Source organism: Rhipicephalus sanguineus, chromosome 10, assembly GCF_013339695.2.
Source record: "Rhipicephalus sanguineus isolate Rsan-2018 chromosome 10, BIME_Rsan_1.4, whole genome shotgun sequence".
Lineage (NCBI taxonomy): Eukaryota > Metazoa > Arthropoda > Arachnida > Ixodida > Ixodidae > Rhipicephalus > Rhipicephalus sanguineus.
The window spans coordinates 60625959-60647166 of NC_051185.1; the positions used below are offsets into that span (position 1 = coordinate 60625959).

At 44.4% G+C, this 21208-nt stretch overlaps 1 long non-coding RNA gene across 4 annotated transcripts in view; it reads right to left on the reverse strand.

Moving 5' to 3' along the window:
- The window catches only part of LOC119371958 (uncharacterized), a 76098-nt gene that overhangs the window by 45119 nt on the left and 9771 nt on the right, over positions 1–21208 (reverse strand). The window contains exon 2 of one of the 4 annotated variants that reach the window (XR_007417720.1): positions 20211–20332. The exons of the other annotated variants lie outside the window; for them this stretch is intronic. This is a non-coding gene — a long non-coding RNA (uncharacterized LOC119371958). The remainder of the gene's footprint in view (positions 1–20210; positions 20333–21208) is intronic. 4 annotated transcript variants of the gene reach the window in all.

Below are 21208 nucleotides of genomic sequence, written 5' to 3' on the forward strand. Positions count from 1 at the left end.
TAAGAGCCAGAAGAAGAGGATCAAGCAAGCAAGCAAGGTGGTGCCGTAATTCATGTTGTCGCTTTGCTTTTACGCGATTTTAGAGCTTAGCCCTCTTGTTTATGTGGCATGCGACGGTTTTCGACGTCCCGAATTCATCGAAGTGAGTGTAGACCAACTTGCTCGGTGAAAAGGACAGCATCGGCGATGCCCCACTCTCGTCGACGCCATAGGTTTTGATGACAAGCCCCGGCGGCAGTCCAGGTTCGATGGCTTCGCTTATTTCATATTACAACAGTGCCTTTCACCTGCATTTGCTTTCGCTTTTGCGTGAACAACGGCCGCCACGAAGAGCACTTCGTGGGCGCAGGCTTAGGGCGCGGTCACCCAATATCAGATTAAGCAGTTGATCTTTACAGCGAATCTGCTTAAACCGAAGGTTACGCCTTTAGTTGTGGCAAAGAACCTTGCCGAGAGATGACGTCCCCATACGTCGCCTGCTAGAACGCGTTGCCAGCTGCGCCAACTCCTCGCCCACCCCCTCCCCCCAGCTTCGCGCTCTACCTAGCTCTGCCACCTGCCTGCCACCTCGCCACAGCTGCGCGCTCGGCAGCTTTGCCGACTCATCACTGCGCACTCTGCCCAGCTTTTGTGAGCCATGGCGCCGAGGCTGTCTTTACGAGATAGCATAGAATACCAAAAGGGTGGGAAAGGCATGTGAGGGTGAGGAGGGAAAGAAGCTGGCGAAGGGGACCAGCTCGGCTGTTTGCTCAGTATTCAGCCAATTGTGCGTAGCCGACCCGTTTTTAATCAATTAACAATAATCGTTCGCCATATTAGTCATTCATCGGTGAAGCTTATCGATCAGAATTTTTTTTGTCTAGTAAGTGCCATTTTGGGGGGACGCATTCAAAATTACTTTACTATTTCGGGATTATGAGTGCGTATCACGGTATGATTATGAAGCACGCAGGACTCCGGAATTTGACAAGCTTGGTATGTTTAACGTGCACCTAAATAAGAACTCGGCCTCTTGAATTTTCTCCTATACATGGAAAGTGCGAACCGCCGCGGCCGGGATTTGATCCCGCGACCTTCGGTTCAGCAAGACGAGAACCGTAACCACTGTACCACCACAGTGGTTGATATTTTCAAAAATGGATGAACCAATTTATACTCATACTCATTGATACAATTCCACCTTCCAAACAACCAAGTCCCTAGTCTGTTGATGTGCGTGGAAGACGGACAATGACGAATAAACCCTAGTGCCTAAAGCTTGATCAATGAATTCACTTTGTTAAATACTAACAACAATTTGGTGCTATTGAATAAGTCAAGCTATAAACCAACATATGGTGCAAAGTTAAGAAGACACTAACTCAGGCGATGATACAAGACTTCAAGTGAACAAAAATGGTCTAACCAGGAGTGTTGCTCGGTGTGGTGAAAATGTGAATGACGCTAGGAAGCACTTATGGCGAGCATATAACGAGGTTTAAAGCCCGCAAAGCCAAGAAAATTTTATTTCTGTGATACATTCCTTTCCTTGTAACGATGATCGTCATATGTGACAGAGCGTCGTGCGGATGGACCGCTTTTCTCGTCGAGTCGGCACAGAATTGATTACGCATTTTAAAGCCATCTCTAAGACGAGATGTAAAGCCGATATGGAGTATAGTACATACAAGGAAAATTTATACTCGGCTAAAATTTACCACGAAATTTACATTTCGGTATGGACGGGGTTTCGGTCATTGTATTAACGTTCCAGACGCTGACGACCGCTAGGAAGAAAGTGGAAGTCGCCATGCCGATGCCGCAGGAAAACAACTTTCAAGTGAAAGCCGCAACCTGCAATAAAACGCTGCGCTTACGCCTCACTTACACTACTCTAAAGATATTTGGTGTGGAGCTTTAAGGCTGAAGACTTAGATGCCTCATCAAACACGAAATTTTACCGTCTGCGTCGGCCTCGCGTGGCGTCGGGGTGAGTAATGCAAAAGATCATCATCACGCGATGATGTCACCATATGACGTCAAAATGACGTCACACATCGATAAATTGTGTGACGTGGTTACCACGTCATCATGACGCCAGTGTGACGTCACGTGACTTAGCGTCACATAATGACGTCATCTCATGACGTTGTAGCTTGTCAAAAGTGGTCCGATCACAGAGGTAATGCAAAACCAGGTGATCCCTCCGATCTTGGAGGCAGTACAAAACCACATTAGGCGTAGAAGGCTTTCGAAGGGTGGTGGGGCAGGATGAATACATCGACTGAGAAGAAAAAAAAAGATGGCTTTCGCCATCGATTCGGGTTCAGTGAATTAATAAGGAACCCTGTGAGTTTTTGTTAGAACACCGCTTGAGGAGCTTTAAAGCAAGGATAACTGACCGTCCCCTGCCCTCTATAGTATTGCCTCCTTGAATTTGTAACTGGCGAAATTCAAATTCCTTGGGCGTTCCAAGGTATTAGATGTTGGCCATCTACAATCAACCGCTACGCCAGCAAATTGCTTAGGTTACACCAATGAGGTTAAAACCTCCTTGAACGACTCCTAAAGGCGATTCTGCCAGGGCTTTTACAGCGAAAGCTGTTATGAGATCATTTCAACGGCCGTTTTTGGCGCCGTACTTGTCCGCCGCCGCCGCCGCCGCCGCCGCCGGTGTCCGTAACCACTATTGCTCGAAATAAGAAAAAAAACATGGCTGATCCCTCTGTCATAGGAATCGGTATAACACGAAAGTGACACGTGTCTTCACAGAAGAACTGCTTATTGTGTAGTGATATATGAGAGCTCGTACAATGTCTATTCGTGTTTGGCAGCTATAGCACCGTTTGACGTGGATGCACCCATGTTGACAGCATGTCTATATCGCGACGACTAACGCCCATGATCATGATTAAACTGTTGTGGTAGCTGACGGTGTGAACATATATTTGGACACAGCGAATCGTGAATGCCGCGTAAGGATGATATCAACAAGCTCACAATCAACATTGGCACCCGGTATGCACTTCTTCAAAGCGTCGTCAATTAAGGAGAGAAACGGCACGGTGTGCGCTTTCTAGAAATATGTAGCTGACGCCTGTGCTCATGCATACATAACACACACACTGCGCTTCAGCAACACGGGAGGTAGAGGTTCGTAGCCTGAGCCGCAAACGCGTGCGTCCCGCTGGCCTCTGTCTCGCAGGCGCTGCTCTCGCTCCACCAAGGCACGACATTCGCCCGTCGAACTCGCGTCCTTTCTGCAACGCATATTGCAGCAGTTTTGTTAGTCGGTGCTCTCGCAATTGAAGCAGTCGGCGGCGGAGAAATCCGTTGGTGCACGTGGGAGCTGCACTACTCCGATGAGCCGACGTACGCTAACACGAAGCCAAAGGCAAAGAACGTAACTGCGTCAAGGGTGCCTCGGTGACGCCAGCGCGGCCAGTCTACCGCTCTGGTATCGAGACGCTTTAACCATGACCTCCAATATCGCGTGCAATCTCGGAGTAAGCGCTAGTAAGCGTCGAGCGTGAAGTTTTACTTCTTTTCACATCTCACAGACGGCGGCACCGCCCCGCTCCGCCCGCCGCGAAAGAGAATGTGTGAAAGATATAAGGCGCGTTCGCGCCGTGTCTAGCATCTCCCAAGTTAGCTTAGTCGGTAGTGCGTCGGGCGCTCACCGTCGCGGCCGCAACGTCGTGGGTTCGATTCCCAGCGGGGTATCTTTTTCTTGGTTTTTTTCTTACCCGTTGGCGTCCATTTTATCAACGTCATATCCGTGACGGATGTACTTGGTGGACCCCGGCATAAAACACTTTCGTGTTAAAAAAACGAAATAAGAAAAAATTTGCAGGATGGAACATGGTTCGAACCTAGGCCCTCTGCGTGGGAGCTCATTGTTGCACCTCAGAGCCATGCCGGTGCTTGGAACTGCCTTGCAAAAAGACGCTATACAGGCTTCATGTCCAGAAGGAACAACATTTACATATGTAATTTAGAGTGGTAGAAAAGTGAAATAACAACCACGCACCACACAACGCGAATTCTTTAACCAGGCGTCACACAATGCGAATTGCGCAACGAGTAGGTTGTTGAATGCTTCCAACCATTACAAGGGGCTGTGCAATAATTCTTACATAGTAATTCTGCATAATGTAAGGCATTATGTAATTCTTACATAATGCCTTACATGTTTTTAGCGGGTACCACGGCTCTCCGTTGAATGACGAAAATGGCATAGTGGCTGCTTCCCTCCTTCACAGAAATTATGGTGATTTATAGCCTAGTGGGTTCCTCGCAAGTGCATTTGCATTGGTTGCCAAGGAAGCCCATAAGCCCATCATCCATTTCCTCAGGGTCTCAATAAAGTTCTTCCCTCTCTCTGCCTCTCTTTCTCACGTCAACGTATGTTATATTGCATGGTGGGAGAGTGAAATAGAGACCGGGCGTCACACAAGGCGAATTACGTAACTGGTGAGCCGTTTAAAGCTTCCAACCCATTACAAAGGGCTTTGCCACAATTCTTGATCGTCATCAGTCGTCACGTAAACAAAGTGCACATAATGCGTTACATATGTGCAGCTGGAACCTCGCTTCTGCGCACAATGACGAATAATGGCGTTGTAGGTGCTTCCCAACTTCACAAATTGTGATTTATGGCGTTGCGGGTACCCTGCTAGTGTACTTGTATTAGTAGCCCCAAGAGAGTTTACAACGGGCTTTAGAAATGCCGCTCTTACAGCTGTAGCTGTGACTGTGCTGCGCTTTCCGCGCAGGCCTGGCGTTTTTTATTCGTTCATTCATTCATTCATTCATTCGTACTATCGTTCATTCATTCATTACCTCATTGTTATAGATATCGTTACTTCTTTTGGTAAATCCTGCCCCTGGCTTGGGGATCATTTTGTGGCAGACATTTCATTGGCACCATTCCAAACATTATCCTCATCTTGTAGTCGTTCGCTTAAAGGCCAACTCCGGCGATTTTTCGAGGTCGATGGATCTCAGTGAAATTCGCTGGGTACGTTCCTTTGCACGTTTCCGTCATTTATGCCAAATTACAGGCTTGAGACATGCGCAGATTGTTTGCAAATGAATTTTAAAGATTGTCTGCAAACGCCCTCCTGGCTTCCCACAATTATTGGCAACATTGCGTCTGTGACGTCAGTGTTTGCAAGGCGGCGGAAGTGACGCAGCCGAGGGCACCGCTAACTTCGGCGCTTAGGCCGCTACAGCGAGCGTCTGCTGTGCACAAGGCGACAGACAGCGTTGGTTTGGCCGGCGCTTCGCTGGTCGTCCCGGCTGTCACAGTTTTCATACTCCGCGCCGGCGTGACCGGCATGCCTTGCACGACTTCCGGTTCGTTCGTAACACGTCTACGTCATACGTAGACAGTACACTCGGTTGGGTATCGGTTTCGGTGTTGCGCTTTTTTGCTTATTTAAAATTATCTCCAATTTGCCGAGTATTTCTGCTATCGGGCCCGTAACAGGAGCGTCTCAGGAACATAAAAGCACCATTACTTTGACATGGCCAAAAATCGCCGGAGTTGGCCTTTAAAGGATAAAATGGAAATGTAATTGCTTTGTCTAGTCCATTTGATTGCGCAGGTATTAAGTAAATCTATCTTGCACAGGCAGCTGAACCCATAAATATAGCTAGACCTTTTCACGAGGCTTTTCAGGATCACTTAAGCGAGCTGTGCCTGTTTACATTTGGCTTCATGCACAGTCGACAGGGTACGTCGTCTTCTGTCCTTTACAAAGGGACGCTTTCCTGACTTGTTTAGCGCCAATTCATTGCGGTAACTCGAAGCCGCATGCTCGAGTGTGCAGACAGGAACAGTAGCCAAAACGAGTGATGTTGCGTGCAGGGAATTTTCAATTTGTCGTAGAAATTCGAGCCGTCACTTTGGATGGAGGGAAAAAGGGAATCTTTGAGATATTGCAAGAAATTTTGGCAAGGTTGAAGTTTCTCTTGTGATGCCAAAACATGGCGGTTACAGTGCGCTTTCGGCTTCTGCAAGCGTTTCTGGCGCGTGCAGTACCCAACAGCATAGTCCTTGAAATTCGTGTCTGATAATTATGTGAAGCGATTTCTAGTTCACTTCGGATGTTCTCGTTTGTAGTTTCTAGTTCTATTGTCTTTATTCACTTTGGGGACTCGAAACCCACGTAAACACTTGTGAATAGAAGCCCACGCTTCTTTAACAGTCGTAAACGGCACCACAATATCTATCTATCTATCTATCTATCTATCTATCTATCTATCTATCTATCTATCTATCTATCTATCTATCTATCTATCTATCTATCTATCTATCTATCTATCTATCTATCTATCTATCATATCTATCTATCTATCTATCTGTCTGTCTGTCTCTCTCGCTCTATGTATGTATATATACACACACACACACACACACACACACACATATATATATATATATATATATATATATATATATATATATATATATATATATATATATATATATATATTCAAATGGGTGTTTTGGAGACAGTAGTTGACTTGACGAAGCAGCGGGGTTTGCTTTGCCCAAGAGCTAACACGAAGCAGGCCAGCGATCACAGCACGTCGTCTTCCTCTTCTCTGTTGCTCGAGCCCCGTGTCCACTGCCTTCATTACAATCACTCCCGGGCAATGAGGGAGCCCTCCTGGCGACCGAAGGGCAAGTGTACACAGAAGGGTCATGGTACTGATTGAGCCGAGAGACGTGCACAATTTCTTGTCCACGACGACGCTTGTCCGCAGATGCGTCCAGCGGCTCTACGAGGTGGTTGAGCGACGATGTGTAAGATATATATAATATATATATATATATAATATATATATATATATATATATATACATATATATATATAAATAAATAATAAATAAATATATATATTATATATATATATATATTATATATATATATATATATATATATATATATATATATATATATATATATATATATATCTTACAACAAACAACATCGCGCAACTACCTCGTAGAGCCTCTATCCCACAACAATTATTTCAAACAAATATTCAGTAGCGTTAACAAAATAACATTGCGACAACATTTAACGAACATAAAATGCCACCACAAATGCGATCGTTGTTTCAGAATGGGGCATAGCGCTAAAACACACGGACGTAGGAAGAGACAACAGGACAAGCGCTAACTTTCAACTGATCGTTTATTTTCGAAAGCAACAGTATAAATAGATCCGTACGCAAAAGTTCTACTCATCGCACATGAAAACCTGCCGCGTCAAGAAAGGCCAATTCATTGGCCGTCAGCGCCACCGACGGGCAGCTGACACAGCTATCACCAGCTCTCGCGATCATGGCAGGCTTCCACAATCTCTCTGGCAGTCTTATCGGCATTCCTATATACTACTGTGCACTCTTTAAACAACGCTTCACACCCACAGTCGTTACAATGTACAGACACGTGCCCATCACGATAACGGCCCAACTTCTGCTTATGTTCCCTTAGCCTATCATTCAGGCATCTCCCCGACTGCCCAAAGTAGACCTTGCCGCAAGGAAACGGGAACCGATACACTACATTATTTACACATGGAACAAATGGATACTGATGTTTTTTCACACATTCTGCACGTCTCTTAGCTAAAGGGTCTGTGGCTTTGCAAATGCTCATTAGTTTCTGTGGGGCAGAAAAAAGCACATCTACCTTAACCTTTTGGCCAATTTTCTTTAGGGCGTGTGACACGTTGTGAATATACGGCACGACAACCTTTTTCATTCCCTGAGAATTGTTTACACAAGTACCAATCTGTCTATTTAACTTTTTTAGTCCACTTTCTGCTACTGAGATAAGTACATGGCCGGGGTACCCAGCCATTAAAAGGCGCTCCTTCTGATTAACAAAACTGCTAGATATCTTATGGGGGCATGATTTGCGAAGCGCGTTGTCAAAACAAAGATTGGCGATTGCTCGCTTCACCAGCTTAGAATGGGATGATTGATATGGAAGTAGCATCTTGTTGTCGCGAGGGTGATAATCCCAACACACATGATGTTCGAACAGAAAAGAACAAACTAAGAACAAACTAAGAACAAACTAAGAACAAACTAAGAACAAACTAAGAACAAACTAAGAACAAACTCTGACAAAGGTATTTCAGCCTGCTCCATTGATGTTAAAGATTTATATTACTCCATGCCTCAGAAACCGCTGTTGTCGTGTGTTGAAGATTGTATTGACCATTTTGGAGTAATCACGTTTCAAACAAAGACAGGCATGTCTGCTAGCAGGTTCTTAGAACTTCTGACGTTTTATTTAAGGTCAACCTATGTTGATATGATGGACAGGTCTATCTTCAAAAAGAAGGTGTTTGTATTGGGTCGTGTTTGGCGCCCATTTTAAGTGATATTCTCTTAGCCTATTATGACAGACGGATCGAAGCATGCTTGTCAGCAGTGAAGATCACCAAAGTGTTGAGATATGTAGACGACTACCTTGTTTTGTTTGACTCCACTCAGCGTGTTAGTGACGTAGTTAACCTTTCACCCATCATCTTGACAGTCTGGTGATAACACATGAGCTACCCGTTGAGAATGTTATTCAGTTTTTAGACCTAAGAATTTTTCTGTTCGAACATCATGTGTGTTGGGATTATCACCCTCGCGACAACAAGATGCTACTTCCATATCAATCATCCCATTCTAAGCTGGTGAAGCGAGCAATCGCCAATCTTTGTTTTGACAACGCGCTTCGCAAATCATGCCCCCATAAGATATCTAGCAGTTTTGTTAATCAGAAGGAGCGCCTTTTAATGGCTGGGTACCCCGGCCCATGTACTTATCTCAGTAGCAGAAAGTGGACTAAAAAAGTTAAATAGACAGATTGGTACTTGTGTAAACAATTCTCAGGGAATGAAAAGGTTGTCGTGCCGTATATTCACAACGTGTCACACGCCCTAAAGAAAATTGGCCAAAAGGTTAAGGTAGATGTGCTTTTTTTCTGCCCCACAGAAACTAATGAGCATTTGCAAAGCCACAGACCCTTTAGCTAAGAGACGTGCAGAATGTGTGAAAAACATCAGTATCCATTTGTTCCATGTGTAAATAATGTAGTGTATCGGTTCCCGTTTTCTTGCGGCAAGGTCTTACTTTGGGCAGTCGGGGAGATGCCCTGAAGATAGGCTAAGGGAACATAAGCAGAAGTGGGCCGTTATCGTGATGGGCACGTGTCTGTACATTGTAACGACTGTGGGTGTGAAGCGTGTTTAAAGAGTGCACAGTAGTATATAGGAATGCCGATAAGACTGCCAGAGAGATTGTGGAAGCCGCCATGATCGCGAGAGCTGGTGATAGCTGTGTCAGCTGCCCGTCGGTGGCGCTGACGGCCAATGAATTGGCCTTTCTTGACGCGGCAGGTTTTCATGTGCGATGAGTAGAACTTTTGCGTACGGATCTATTTATACTGTTGCTTTCGAAAATAAACGATCAGTTGAAAGTTAGCGCTTGTCCTGTTGTCTCTTCCTCGTCCGTGTGTGTTAGCGCTATGCCCCATTCTGAAGCATATAACCAACTAGCCCAAAAGCCACGCGATCGTTGTGTTTAAACAAGATCTCCGTCGCCAGTGCGAAGCGCAATTCCCCGCGACGGAGATCTTGTTTACAACACCAAGATGACACGACACGAGAACTTGCTGAGGCTTTCCATATTAACACGAGGGGCATCTATGTGCGTTAGTCATCCTTCTTTGGCCATATCGGAAAAGGATAGTGATGCTAATCAAGCAAAGGGGGGTAACCTGTTGTTTGGGGGAAGGTGAGGTTAGAGGAGGTGTGGACATGTTCTGGTTTTTGCTTTTCGCCTTGGCCACGATACGCATGCGCGGGAATCAGTCGAGCGTCAACTTTTAGGTGCATATTTTCTGTTCAAGCAATAAGATTTCAGTTTGTGAGTAAGCGCTTGTGGTGTTCACTTTCTTGTCTTCTTTCTTTTTTTGCGCAACTATTGCACCATTATGACTCAGCACCAACTAGCTCGCCTTTCCGTTTTGCTTCACATAATCGGTTTTCATGCGAATCAATCGGCGAGTAGTTGTACATGCTGCATGTTGTGGCTTTGAGCCAAATGTTAGGAGGTGCATCGACGTGTTTTTTTAAGCGTAGTAGTGTGCACATCGTAGCGTTACCAGGCACGACGGCTCTGCACTGATGTTTTAACGGGTAACTTATGGCCTGACGTAACGTCAACACTCACTTGGTCGAAATATAAAGTGCATTTGAGAGTGCGATTATGTAAATATCATACGTAACTTTCGTTCGTTTATTGCTGCGGGGTCGAGGAACGCTTGAATATAGCTTGCTGAATCATAGGAATACGAAATGTTTATTAGACTTCTATAAAAGCGGAGTCAACGTTGCAATCACAATTGTGGTAACCCGGCATGACGCCTTTATCATAGGAGTACACATGAAACGTTTATTGCAATGATATAAAATTGGATAGCCAGCACCGCAACCACAATTGACGTTGCACCGACATTACGCCTGCATAGGGTATTTTTCCCAAGCAGTTACGAACCCTGGCGTGGCTCCGTGGTAGAATACCTGACTGCCACGCGGAATGCTTGGGCTCGATTCCTGGTGGGATCCTGGTTTTCATTCTCTGCATTCGTCGGCTCAACGCAGTCGATATCGGTCTTAACGCTCTCGCATTTAAGCCACCAATGTCTGTTCTCTCCGTTCGTGGGAAGATGTAAACTGTCAATCACCTGTGGTGCCTACCCGCTTACCGTGTGTCTGTGGTATACGGGTAAGTTCCACAGCCACACGTGCCTGGAGGAAAGGCAACGTAGGCGGCAGAATTTTCATGTTATTCATGTCATGCACAGACAGTCATATTCGCGAAATTCACTACCCTTCCATGCCAATTTCGATCTACACCAAGTTAAAGAGGCTATCACAATAGCACCCAGACGTACGCTATGATAGATAGATAGATAGATAGATAGATAGATAGATAGATAGATAGATAGATAGATAGATAGATAGAACCGTTCAAAGTACCTTGGTTTCGTTAAGAAATCTTTCACATTTTCAACACGCTTCTTTCCGCAATCTTTCTTGTTGATGTTTCTTTTCTCTCGCACACGCAATTGCCGAGCCATAGAGACGCAATATTATCGCGTAGTTATGAAAAGGACGTGAAAGGTCAGCTACTAAGAAAAATTCAATTTCGCGCCTTGCAGTACCACTGCCTGACGTGACTACCACTTCCGGGTGTGACGTCATATTTCGCTACCAGTCTACATAATCTTCACTCGGCGGTGGAGCAATCATAGCGATCAGGCGCGGAGCAAGAAATCCTGCTCCGGATAGACCAGTGAAAAACGCCATAAGTATTGTCTGTTCGTTTTTCCTGCGGCTAACGAGAGATTAGTTCTCTCGTCGTCAGAACCCCCGCGCTTTGTGGCACTGGAACTCTTGTTTGCCTCACCTTCACTTTGGAAGCAGTGGCCCGTCCAAGGGTTCGGATCGCCAATCCATCATACGAGCGCAATTACGCCGCAGTAGGCGTTGGAGAAGTGCGCTGTACCATTGAAGAAAGTAAGTGTCGGCACAGCACACATTTCCGCCCTGCGGGAGAAGTTACGGCAGCACATCCGCACAAGTTTACATCGATTAAAAAAACGCCAGGCCTGCGCTGAAACCGCAGCACAGTCACAGCGAAAGCTGGAAGAGCGGCGTTTCTAGAGCCCGTTAAGCTCTCTTGGGGCTACCAATACAAGTACACTAGAAAGGTACCCACTACGCCACAAATCAAAATTGTTGTGAGGTTCGGAAGCACCCACTAAGCCATTATTCGTCATTCTATGGAGAAGCGAGGCACCAGCTACACGTCTGTAAGGCATTATGTGCACTTTATTGACGTGACGACTGATGACGATGAAGAATTATGGCTCAGCCCTTTGTAATGGGTTGGAATCTTTAAATGGCCCACCAGTTATGCAATTTGCATTGGGTGACGCCCGGTCGCTATTTCCCTCTCCCGTCATGCTGTATACATTGACGTGGAAGAGAGACGGGGAGGGGGCAAAGAACTTTATTGAGACCCCGAGGTAATGGATCATGCGCTTATGGGCTTCCTTGGCAACCAATACAAGTGCACTTGCGAGTAAACCACTACGCTATAATCACTGTAATCTTACTGAGACCCCGAGGAAGTGGATCATGCGCTTATGGGCTTCCTTGGCAACCAATACAAGTGTACTTGCGAGGAACCACTACGCTATAAATAATTGTAATTTTTTAGAAGTAGGGCAGCAGGCACTGTGCCATTTTTCGTCATTCTACAGAGAGCGTTGGTACCTGCTAAACGCATGTAAGGGATTATGCGCACTTTGTTGATTATGCGCCGGATGACGAAGAATTATGGCAGTGCCCTTTTGTAATGGGTTGGAAGCATTCAACAACCTACTCGTTGCGCAATTCGCAATTGTTTGACGCCTGGTTACAGTATTCGCGTTGTGCGACGCTTGGTGCTTATTTTAATCTTCTACCACGCTATATTGCATATGCTAATGGGTTCCTTCCCGACATGAAGCCTGTACAGGACATTTTGCAAAGCAGTTTCAAGCACCGGCATGGCTCAGAGGTTGAATACTGGGTTCCCACGCAGAGGGCCCAGGTTCGAACCTCGTTCCATCCTGGAATTTTTTTCTTATTTAGTTTTTTTCTTATTTCGAGCGATACTGGTTACGGACACCGGCGGCGGCGGCGGCGGCGGACAACTACGGCGCCAAAAACGGCCGGAGAAATGATCTCATAACAGCTTTCGCTGTAAAACTACCGCTAAGAAAACAAAACACACAGAGCTCTGATGCATTCGCCTAAGTCGACACGCAGTTAAAGCTGAAATTTGGGCTAGTTGGTCTTGACTAAATACATAATATAGCGGAAGAAAATAAGGACAGAGAAAGAAGCACACAGGACGACCGCACATAGGCCAACGCGATCTTATTCCCCTTTTAAATGCGAAGCATTTCTTAGCGAACCTCTGGCACTTTGAGCGTTTCTGTCTGCGTATATATCTATCTATCTATCTATCTATCTAGCCGCCTACGTCTGGGCGTTCTCATGATCGCCTCCTTAACTTCGTGTAGACCAAAATTTGCATGGGAGGGTAAGAGGATTTGACGAATATGATTGCCGGGTCATGACATGAATAACGTTTAAAATCCTGTCGCGTACGTCGTCAAGCCCTTTCCACTAGACACGTGTGGCACATACCCGTTTACCACGGGCCGCGGTGTACGGGTATGCGCCACAGGTGATTGACAGTTTCTATCTACCCAGGAACGGCAAGAACAGACATTGGTAACTTAAATTCTACAGCGTTAAGGAAAACCAACATTGGCAGCGTTGACTCAACGAATGGAAGAATGAAAATTAGGATGTCAGCAGGAATCGAACCCAGGCATTCTGCGTGGCAATCAGGTATTCTACCACTGAGCCACGCCAGGTCTATAAACTGGTTTGGAAAAACAGCCTACGCAGGCGTAATACCGGTGCAACGTCAATTGTGGCTGTGGTGCTGGCTATCTAATTTCACAAGAAAGCAATAAACACTACATGATACTCCTACGATGTGTACTCCTACGATACAGGCGCCATATCAGATTAACGTCTGTAGTTCCAGTGTTGGCTCCGCTTTCATAGGAGTCTAATAAACATTACGTTTGTATTCCTATGATTCAGCAAGCTATATTGAAGCATTGCTCGACCCCGGAGGAATATATTAAGGAAAGTTACATATGATATCCACATCACCACACGGTAAAGTGAACTTCGTCCACCAGAACGACGCAGTGTCCTCTTCATTTCTTACGGGGCTGGGCGATGGCCCCACGCTGACCGAGTATGATGCCAGATTGATTGACAGACGCTTTGTAGACTCGGCTACATAGGCCACATACTTATTTATTAAAATGCTTAAACAAAACAACAGACATATCTGTGCTTTTAAGCAGATTTGTATTATTTAACTGTCGAAGACATGAATACGAAATAAATATCCACAGCGCCATGCAATCTTTGAGAGAAACAGCCCTTCAAAACTGCTGTGTAGAAGCGCGACAACTCCATCGAGTCAATAGAGTTGTGGTGTTTCGATGGCCATCGAATGAACGGCCGTTCAAAAGTGCCTGTGTGCACAAGTATTAGTCTGGACGGCCTCGGAATAATCATGAGAGGCGCCGAAGCTTGTGTTCTTGAGCTTGAAGCTGTTACTCCTCACAGATTCAAGTTATTTATCGTTGTACAAGTTGGCAATGATAGGCCTTATCTTACTAGTTGAAAAGTGGCCCAAACAATGCCCTCTCAGAATCGAAAGTATAGTCGCTGTTTATTCGAACACCTTCGCGTCACCGCAAATCATCCCACTGGAGTAATGCAGACTCTCAAATGAAAATTTGGATGCTCCACTGTGCGCTGTTTGATTTTTCGGACTCCTGCTGGCTGTTTGGGTACGCCGTCAAACGCAATGACAAGATGTCAGCAATGTTTACAGTACTTTTACTATGCTGCCAGCACTCGAGGTTTGCATTGGCTACGGCTGGAGGTCGTGCCAGCGTCAAAATCCACGCAGAAATTGCATTTGCCAATGTCGAAGGCTCTGTTTGTTGGCTATGTGTAATGGTTGCCTTTTGGTTTTAGCCAGTCAAGTATTCATTGAATGGCTACAACTGCCAAACCGCACGCCAAGCCACGCTCGGAGTCAGCTCGGTTGGCACTGGCTCGGTGTGTGTGGCCACAGCTGTGGTGTGGCGTTTCATGGTTTGATCAATTTGATGTCTGAAGCGAATGACAGCACTCACAAGACGGACAAAGAGAGAATGACGGCACGAGCACTGCAACACCAACTAGCCCAACATCGTTCCCTTTTGGCATTTGAGGGTTTGCGTTTTCTGTTGTTTCTGCGGCTAGGCCTCATCTGCGTCTCACTCTCTCATTTGTTGCTTGGTGTGTGAGGCCTGATCTGCTGGGATGGCTCTGACGCCACCCGTTCATCTGCGTGGTCAGGACTAATGAATAAACGTGGCAACTGTAAGACACTGCTGATGGTGCAAAAAAGCAGCAATTATTCTCATCAGGTGGAAGGTGGCCAACCTCACTCCGAAGTTGCTTGGAAGTTTTCACCGAGCTGGACAATGATGAGATGACGCGTCGGGTTCTCGAACCAGCGCAGGTGGACAGTGACTCCGATGATGACGCGCCGCCCTCACCATAGCAATCAAATGCGAATTTAACGCAGCGCTAGTGACAGCCTACAGCGATGGCCATATAATGGCTGAAATACAAGCTGAATTGTTTGCGAGTGTGTGTGTGTGTACAGACGTACATTGACAAGTTTTTTCCAGCCACTGGGCTAATAAGGGTGTTTTTTTTACTCTAGCAAATCCTTTTCTTTTCGTCTAACTTTTTGGTGATTCCCAACGAGTCCGAATGAATGGTTGGCTACTGTACGACACTAAGCCTGGTGGAACAAAATTCACTCACGAGTTGCCCTAAAGTCATGCAAATTTCATTGTCCCTATCTGGAACACCATAAAAAATAACATCAGATGTCTTCTTACACATTAGATGTTTCTAAATTAGGCGTTAATAATGGCTGTGCAGACGGCACTGATGCGATTTTCGATTCTAATTCAGCAACATGTTGTGTCCAAGTCATTTTCCAGGGTAATACGAATGTTAAGGAACTTATTCAATGATTCCAGGACTGTATTGCAGCTAGTTTACAAATGTGGGACAGAAAAAGTCAAATTGTTTAATTTGTCCATCTGTGCCTCAGTCCTAGGCTTAGGGTTTGATTCAACGTCGCTACTGAGAAGTAGGAGAAGTCAAAGGTACATCAAGGTATTTGGTAATTTGTATCTAGTGATCATGTACAAAGAGTACCAGCACTTTCTCCTGACCTTGGGAGCCTCTTCTGTATAACCTTCACGTTGTAACCATGCTATGCAAAACAAATGTTTGATTTGAAAAAAAAAGGCAGCACGAGCACATTTCAAACAATTCAATAGCAACAACACCACAACAAGGGAAACATCGTCTTCGTGGTACCGGTGTGTTTCCTACTGACCATAGGTCGGCAAAAAATGTGAAGCTCACTCAGACTCACTCATATAATATATTTTGCCATTAGGGCTCACTCAGACTCACTCACCAAAATTTTCCTCAACCGGACTCACTCGTGCTCAGACTCACTATAATTTTTCTCAACCAAACTCATTCGGACTCAGACTTGCAAAATTTACTCATACAGACTCACTCAGACTCACGTCTCAATATGAGTCTGAGTGAGTCGACACATGAGTGAGTTTGCCGACCTATGGTACTAACCTGGAAGAACGTCAACAATAAGCATGGCATCGTAACTGCAGTGCCAAGGCCCCATGCATCGAAGAAATAAGTGTGCTTATGAGCTGCTTGGTCACCTGACTGTTCCATCTTGCTGAATGGAGAACGCTGCACCATCCAGAATTGCGAGGGGGGATGAGGTGGAAATGATGATGCTTCATACTTTGCTGACGATGTGGTCACACAACAATTCCCTGCGACATCAGGACACCAAGGCGCTTGTGGCAAAACCAGTCGTAGTGGTGCCCGCGTGATGGGTGACAGCTGGCGCAAGGACAATAGAAGCAGCACCTGAAAGAACATCAATGGTGAGTGCGACATCGCAACTTCAGTGTCGTGGCCGATTCACATGAATAATGTGATATGCCTGTCCAATACGTCATGAAACCCCTTCCCATAGTCATGTGTGGCCATACCTGCACACCACGGCCTGTGGAATGTGGTTATGTGCCCCACATGATTCATGGTTTGTTAACCTAGGAAAGGAAAGAATGCACTTTGGTAATCTTAACGTGATAGCACTAAGGAGACCGCGGCACAGAAAATATGTTGCCGGTGTGAACGGCTTCTCAGAGAAAAAAAATCCCAATGAAAGGAAACGATAAATATCAGTTTGGGATGGATTTGAACCCTGGTGGCGTGCACCTCATTTTGATAAACCTGATGTCTGTGCTTTTAACGTGAGTGCCGACATTGCGTCATAACATAAGCTACTCCTTAGACATCAGTGCACTCAACATGCCTGGTAAGCACTCGATATGCCGACAACTACTCAGTTCAATCAGCCTTGTAATGCTTGGCTGAAAGAGTAAAAAAAATGCAGCATGGGCAGCTTCTCACTGACTGCTTCGCATAAAATCTATTCCCACAGAGCATGAAATTCGCTGTACTGTGTTTTGATTTAAATCCATGCGAATGTTTAAAGAGCACCACTTTTCAACATTATTTTCGTGCCTTCTACTGCAATGTGAATAATAAGTACACTCAAACCTCATTATAACAAAGTCGCATCTACCACGAAAATAACTTCGTTATAATCGAAAATTCGTTATAAACGTTTATTTGTAACACTGTAGCTATGACAAGACTATTCTTCATTTACTTCGTTATAACCGATAATTCGTTATATCCGTATTCGTTATAACGAGGTTTGAGTGTATATCCCATGAAAACACCAGAAGTACTTTTAAAAATCCAGCATGTTTAGAGCAAGTGTCTTAAGTTAAAAGTATGTAACAGAATAATGAAAGCAAGGGCATCTGGGCTTTAGAAATACTTCACTAGCCAACGTGAGCAGATCACTCGCCCTGTCAGATTCATAACGAGTTCTCCCTGAAGAGAATAAGGGCTTTCCAATTTTGTACACAAAATGTGATCGCTATTGCAACCTGTCATGTAAACCACGTTACATTTAGGAATTATTAATGACAATTGGATGTCGGCTTGAAAGTGTGCAAGAAAAGCAGCTGTTGTGTGAACGCAAATGCTTCTGCTGAAATAAACTGTCACGTTAAAAATCTGCCAAATTTGTCGAACACAAGACAATAGGAATGTACGAATAACGAATTTTAGAACGCAATCCAATACTATTCGAATAGTAAGGCAACCATTTTCAAAACAGCTCTGAAATTTCATAACATTTTATTTTAAAGAAATATTCACAAACGAAAGAACGTTACAATTACTTTTAACCGACGAAAACTACTACAATTATGTAAACTCAGGTAAGCCCGTATGCATCAGCAACTAGAGCATTCACGAGATTTTGTAGCTATACAATGAAATACCGCAGTCACTACATTATTCAAGGTGCCACTTTGTCATCAGCCTTTTATTAAAACTGAAGTGTGGCATAAGAATCAAGCAATAATGGACTGAACATCACCTATGCAGCTAACCTTTTAGTGAAACACTTAAACTGGTTTTCACTTCATGGGCCTTGGCACCAAAGGCAGCTAAATATCATGGTTGAATACTGCATCTGCAAGAGCAGTTTACAGCAAGATAACACTTGTGTCTGTTGTCAGTCATGTAAACACGTACAAAAATTGCACTTCTGAATCAGAATGCAGCCGTATTCCCCACCATCTCATGACCAATCACATGGTGATGATAGTGGGTTGGCGGCACGTTCACTTCTGTGACACTGCAGTTTTTAGCAAAAACGCCTTTATCCGATTATCAATAGTGTCGATAGACCGTTAAAAGCTGAAGCTGCATGTACCTTGGTAATTCAATCGTAAAAATGACCCCTGGCAGTTGCAATGCATAGTTACTGCGGTGTTTTCCCATCCATGCTGATTATTTGAAAACTATTCGAAAAATATTTGGTACTTCGAATACACACTATTCGATTCGGCATGAAGATTATGCGATTTGTTCTTCGAATTTTTTTAATATTCGCACACCCCTACAAGACAAGGTGGCTGCTTGCAAGCTCTCAACATCAATGCATGCAACAGCTTTTTGTAATAGTAGGCATTATGTCACATTAGGATATTGAGACCATGCCAAAGACAGGCTTTCTTGACAGAGCACAATAGCAAAGGTCAGTGCACAGGTTTAGCAACCTATTAAATATATATACTTAATAAACATGACACAAACAGGCATTCTATGTATAATAACCAAGATTATCGCCTAAGAACTATCCCGCAGTCACTCTACTTGTCACTCCCAAGTGACCCACAATCCATACTTAATACTAATCCATGTTAATTTAACTGACTCAATGCTTCATAACTCTTGTGTATTTGAGACAACCTGAAGATAAAGGCCCAATCAATGGTCACCAATGGAATGCATGACTGCTACAGGAGAAAAGAATGCGTTTCTTTTTAAATAAAATTTTGAAGTTCACGAACCTGAACAATTGATGGTGCCCCTCTCTACCATGCTGGCCTCATTTACCTCCTCAACAAACAATGTCTGCACTAGATAATTAGTTTGATTAATTTATATTAGATATATATTAGGAGCAAAGGTGTGCACTAGCTTATTAGTTGGAGCCAATCACTTGTCCAAAATCACTGACATTGTTTAAAATCATCCGTCAACTTCACACAGCTGTTGCCTAGATAGCACGACAGCCCAGCTGGTAGAACCAGTTCATCCACAAATGCAGTGGGGATGGGTATGGTTTGTAGGGTTTAATGTATCAAAGTGACTGAAGCTATGAGAGACGCCGTAGTGGAAGAGTTCAGATCATTTCAACCAGCTGGGGTCCTTTAATGTGCACTGACATCACACTGTACATGAACCGCTAGCATTTAACCTTCATCAAATTGCGACCATCACAGCGGAATAGAACCCACGTCTTTCAGGTCAGCAGACAAGCGACAAAACCAATAGGCCACTGAGCCGGCTGGTAGTGATGGGGTACGATTCCCAAACTACAACTAAATTTCTTCAGCTGTTAAGCTGCATGCAGTTCAGTGAATACACAACACTTTAATGATAAAGCCTGCCACGCAAACTGCATGTGTTACTGAACTGTAGTATGGCCACATAAGCAAGATGGAGAAGGTCCATTATTACTCATAACCAACTCGGGTAAAAAATTGTCACACGAGATCCCGAACCGTAATATGGAAGTACTCATAGCCCACAATTAGCCTGATGCCATAAAAAGAGCACTGCAATAATGACTGCCTTTTTTTGATTGGTGAGGTAACAAAAAAAAAACAAGACGCGTGACCACAAAATACAGAGCCCACACATCTCTTGTGTGGGCATATCCATTTCCTTGTCCTGCTTTTTTTTTGCAATGTACCTTTTTTATGTCAAGAACTGCATGTTAAAAGCAATTTTGGCATACCTTGCACAGCAGCGTCTGCCGGCGACACATCTTTTTCAACAATGAAGGCCCTTTGGCTCATGGGCACCTGAGCTACAACCTCTTGAAATACTTCCAAGCTCCATCCGATCTAGAAGGAACACCTGTCGCAAAACAACAGCACCATAAGCTCAAACAATGGCTACACAACTTACATTTCCTTTGTCTAGAAATGGGGTTAATCAAACAAACATTTCATCTTGCCACTGTAACAAAATGAGTTACTTGGGAGAGTTAGTGGAAACTCGAAGTTGGTGCACACCTTCAGACATCACACTACGGATAACTGCTGCCAGAGCCCCATAGTACAGCAGCCTGTGTGGTAGTACTCATCAAATGATCAAAGGTACCCACTTTCCTTCAAAAGTGGGAGCAGAGCTGCCTCTGCTATGAAAAGCATGTCATCCTCACACCTGAATGCAAGAAGAAGCAACTATAGCCATCTGATTTTCTTTTATTGTTTTACATTTTAAAGCAACAATATTAACTTTTTTTCTTTTCAAGTAGAACACAATGTATTGCTATTTGTAACCAAGTATCCACACAGGCTTCCCCTGTTATGGTTACCATATCCTCTTTCCAACCACACTTGTGCTATGACCAGTTCTGCTAGTTAGCCTGCCACTTTTCTGCTTTATTCAATCTTTTTGTTGAACAAAGGGTAACTAGACACATATGGAAAACTATGAATGCATGTTAAACAAACAAGTCAATTGTAGCTAATAGATGCACACTTATTCAAGGCAGCCAAGCACCACATGGAGTGTGCTTTGACGATGGAATTATGTGTAAGAAAGTTGGAAGGCAAGATATTCTCAAATGGTTTCACTTCAGAATATCGATGCGTTTTGAAACACATCATCATCTTAGAGCTGTTGCAGTGGTGAAACAAGCATGTCACCTTTCAGTACACATACTCATATATTAAAGAAGCTGATCTGACACAACAAAAACCACTTCAGAGGCAGTATGAGATGTAG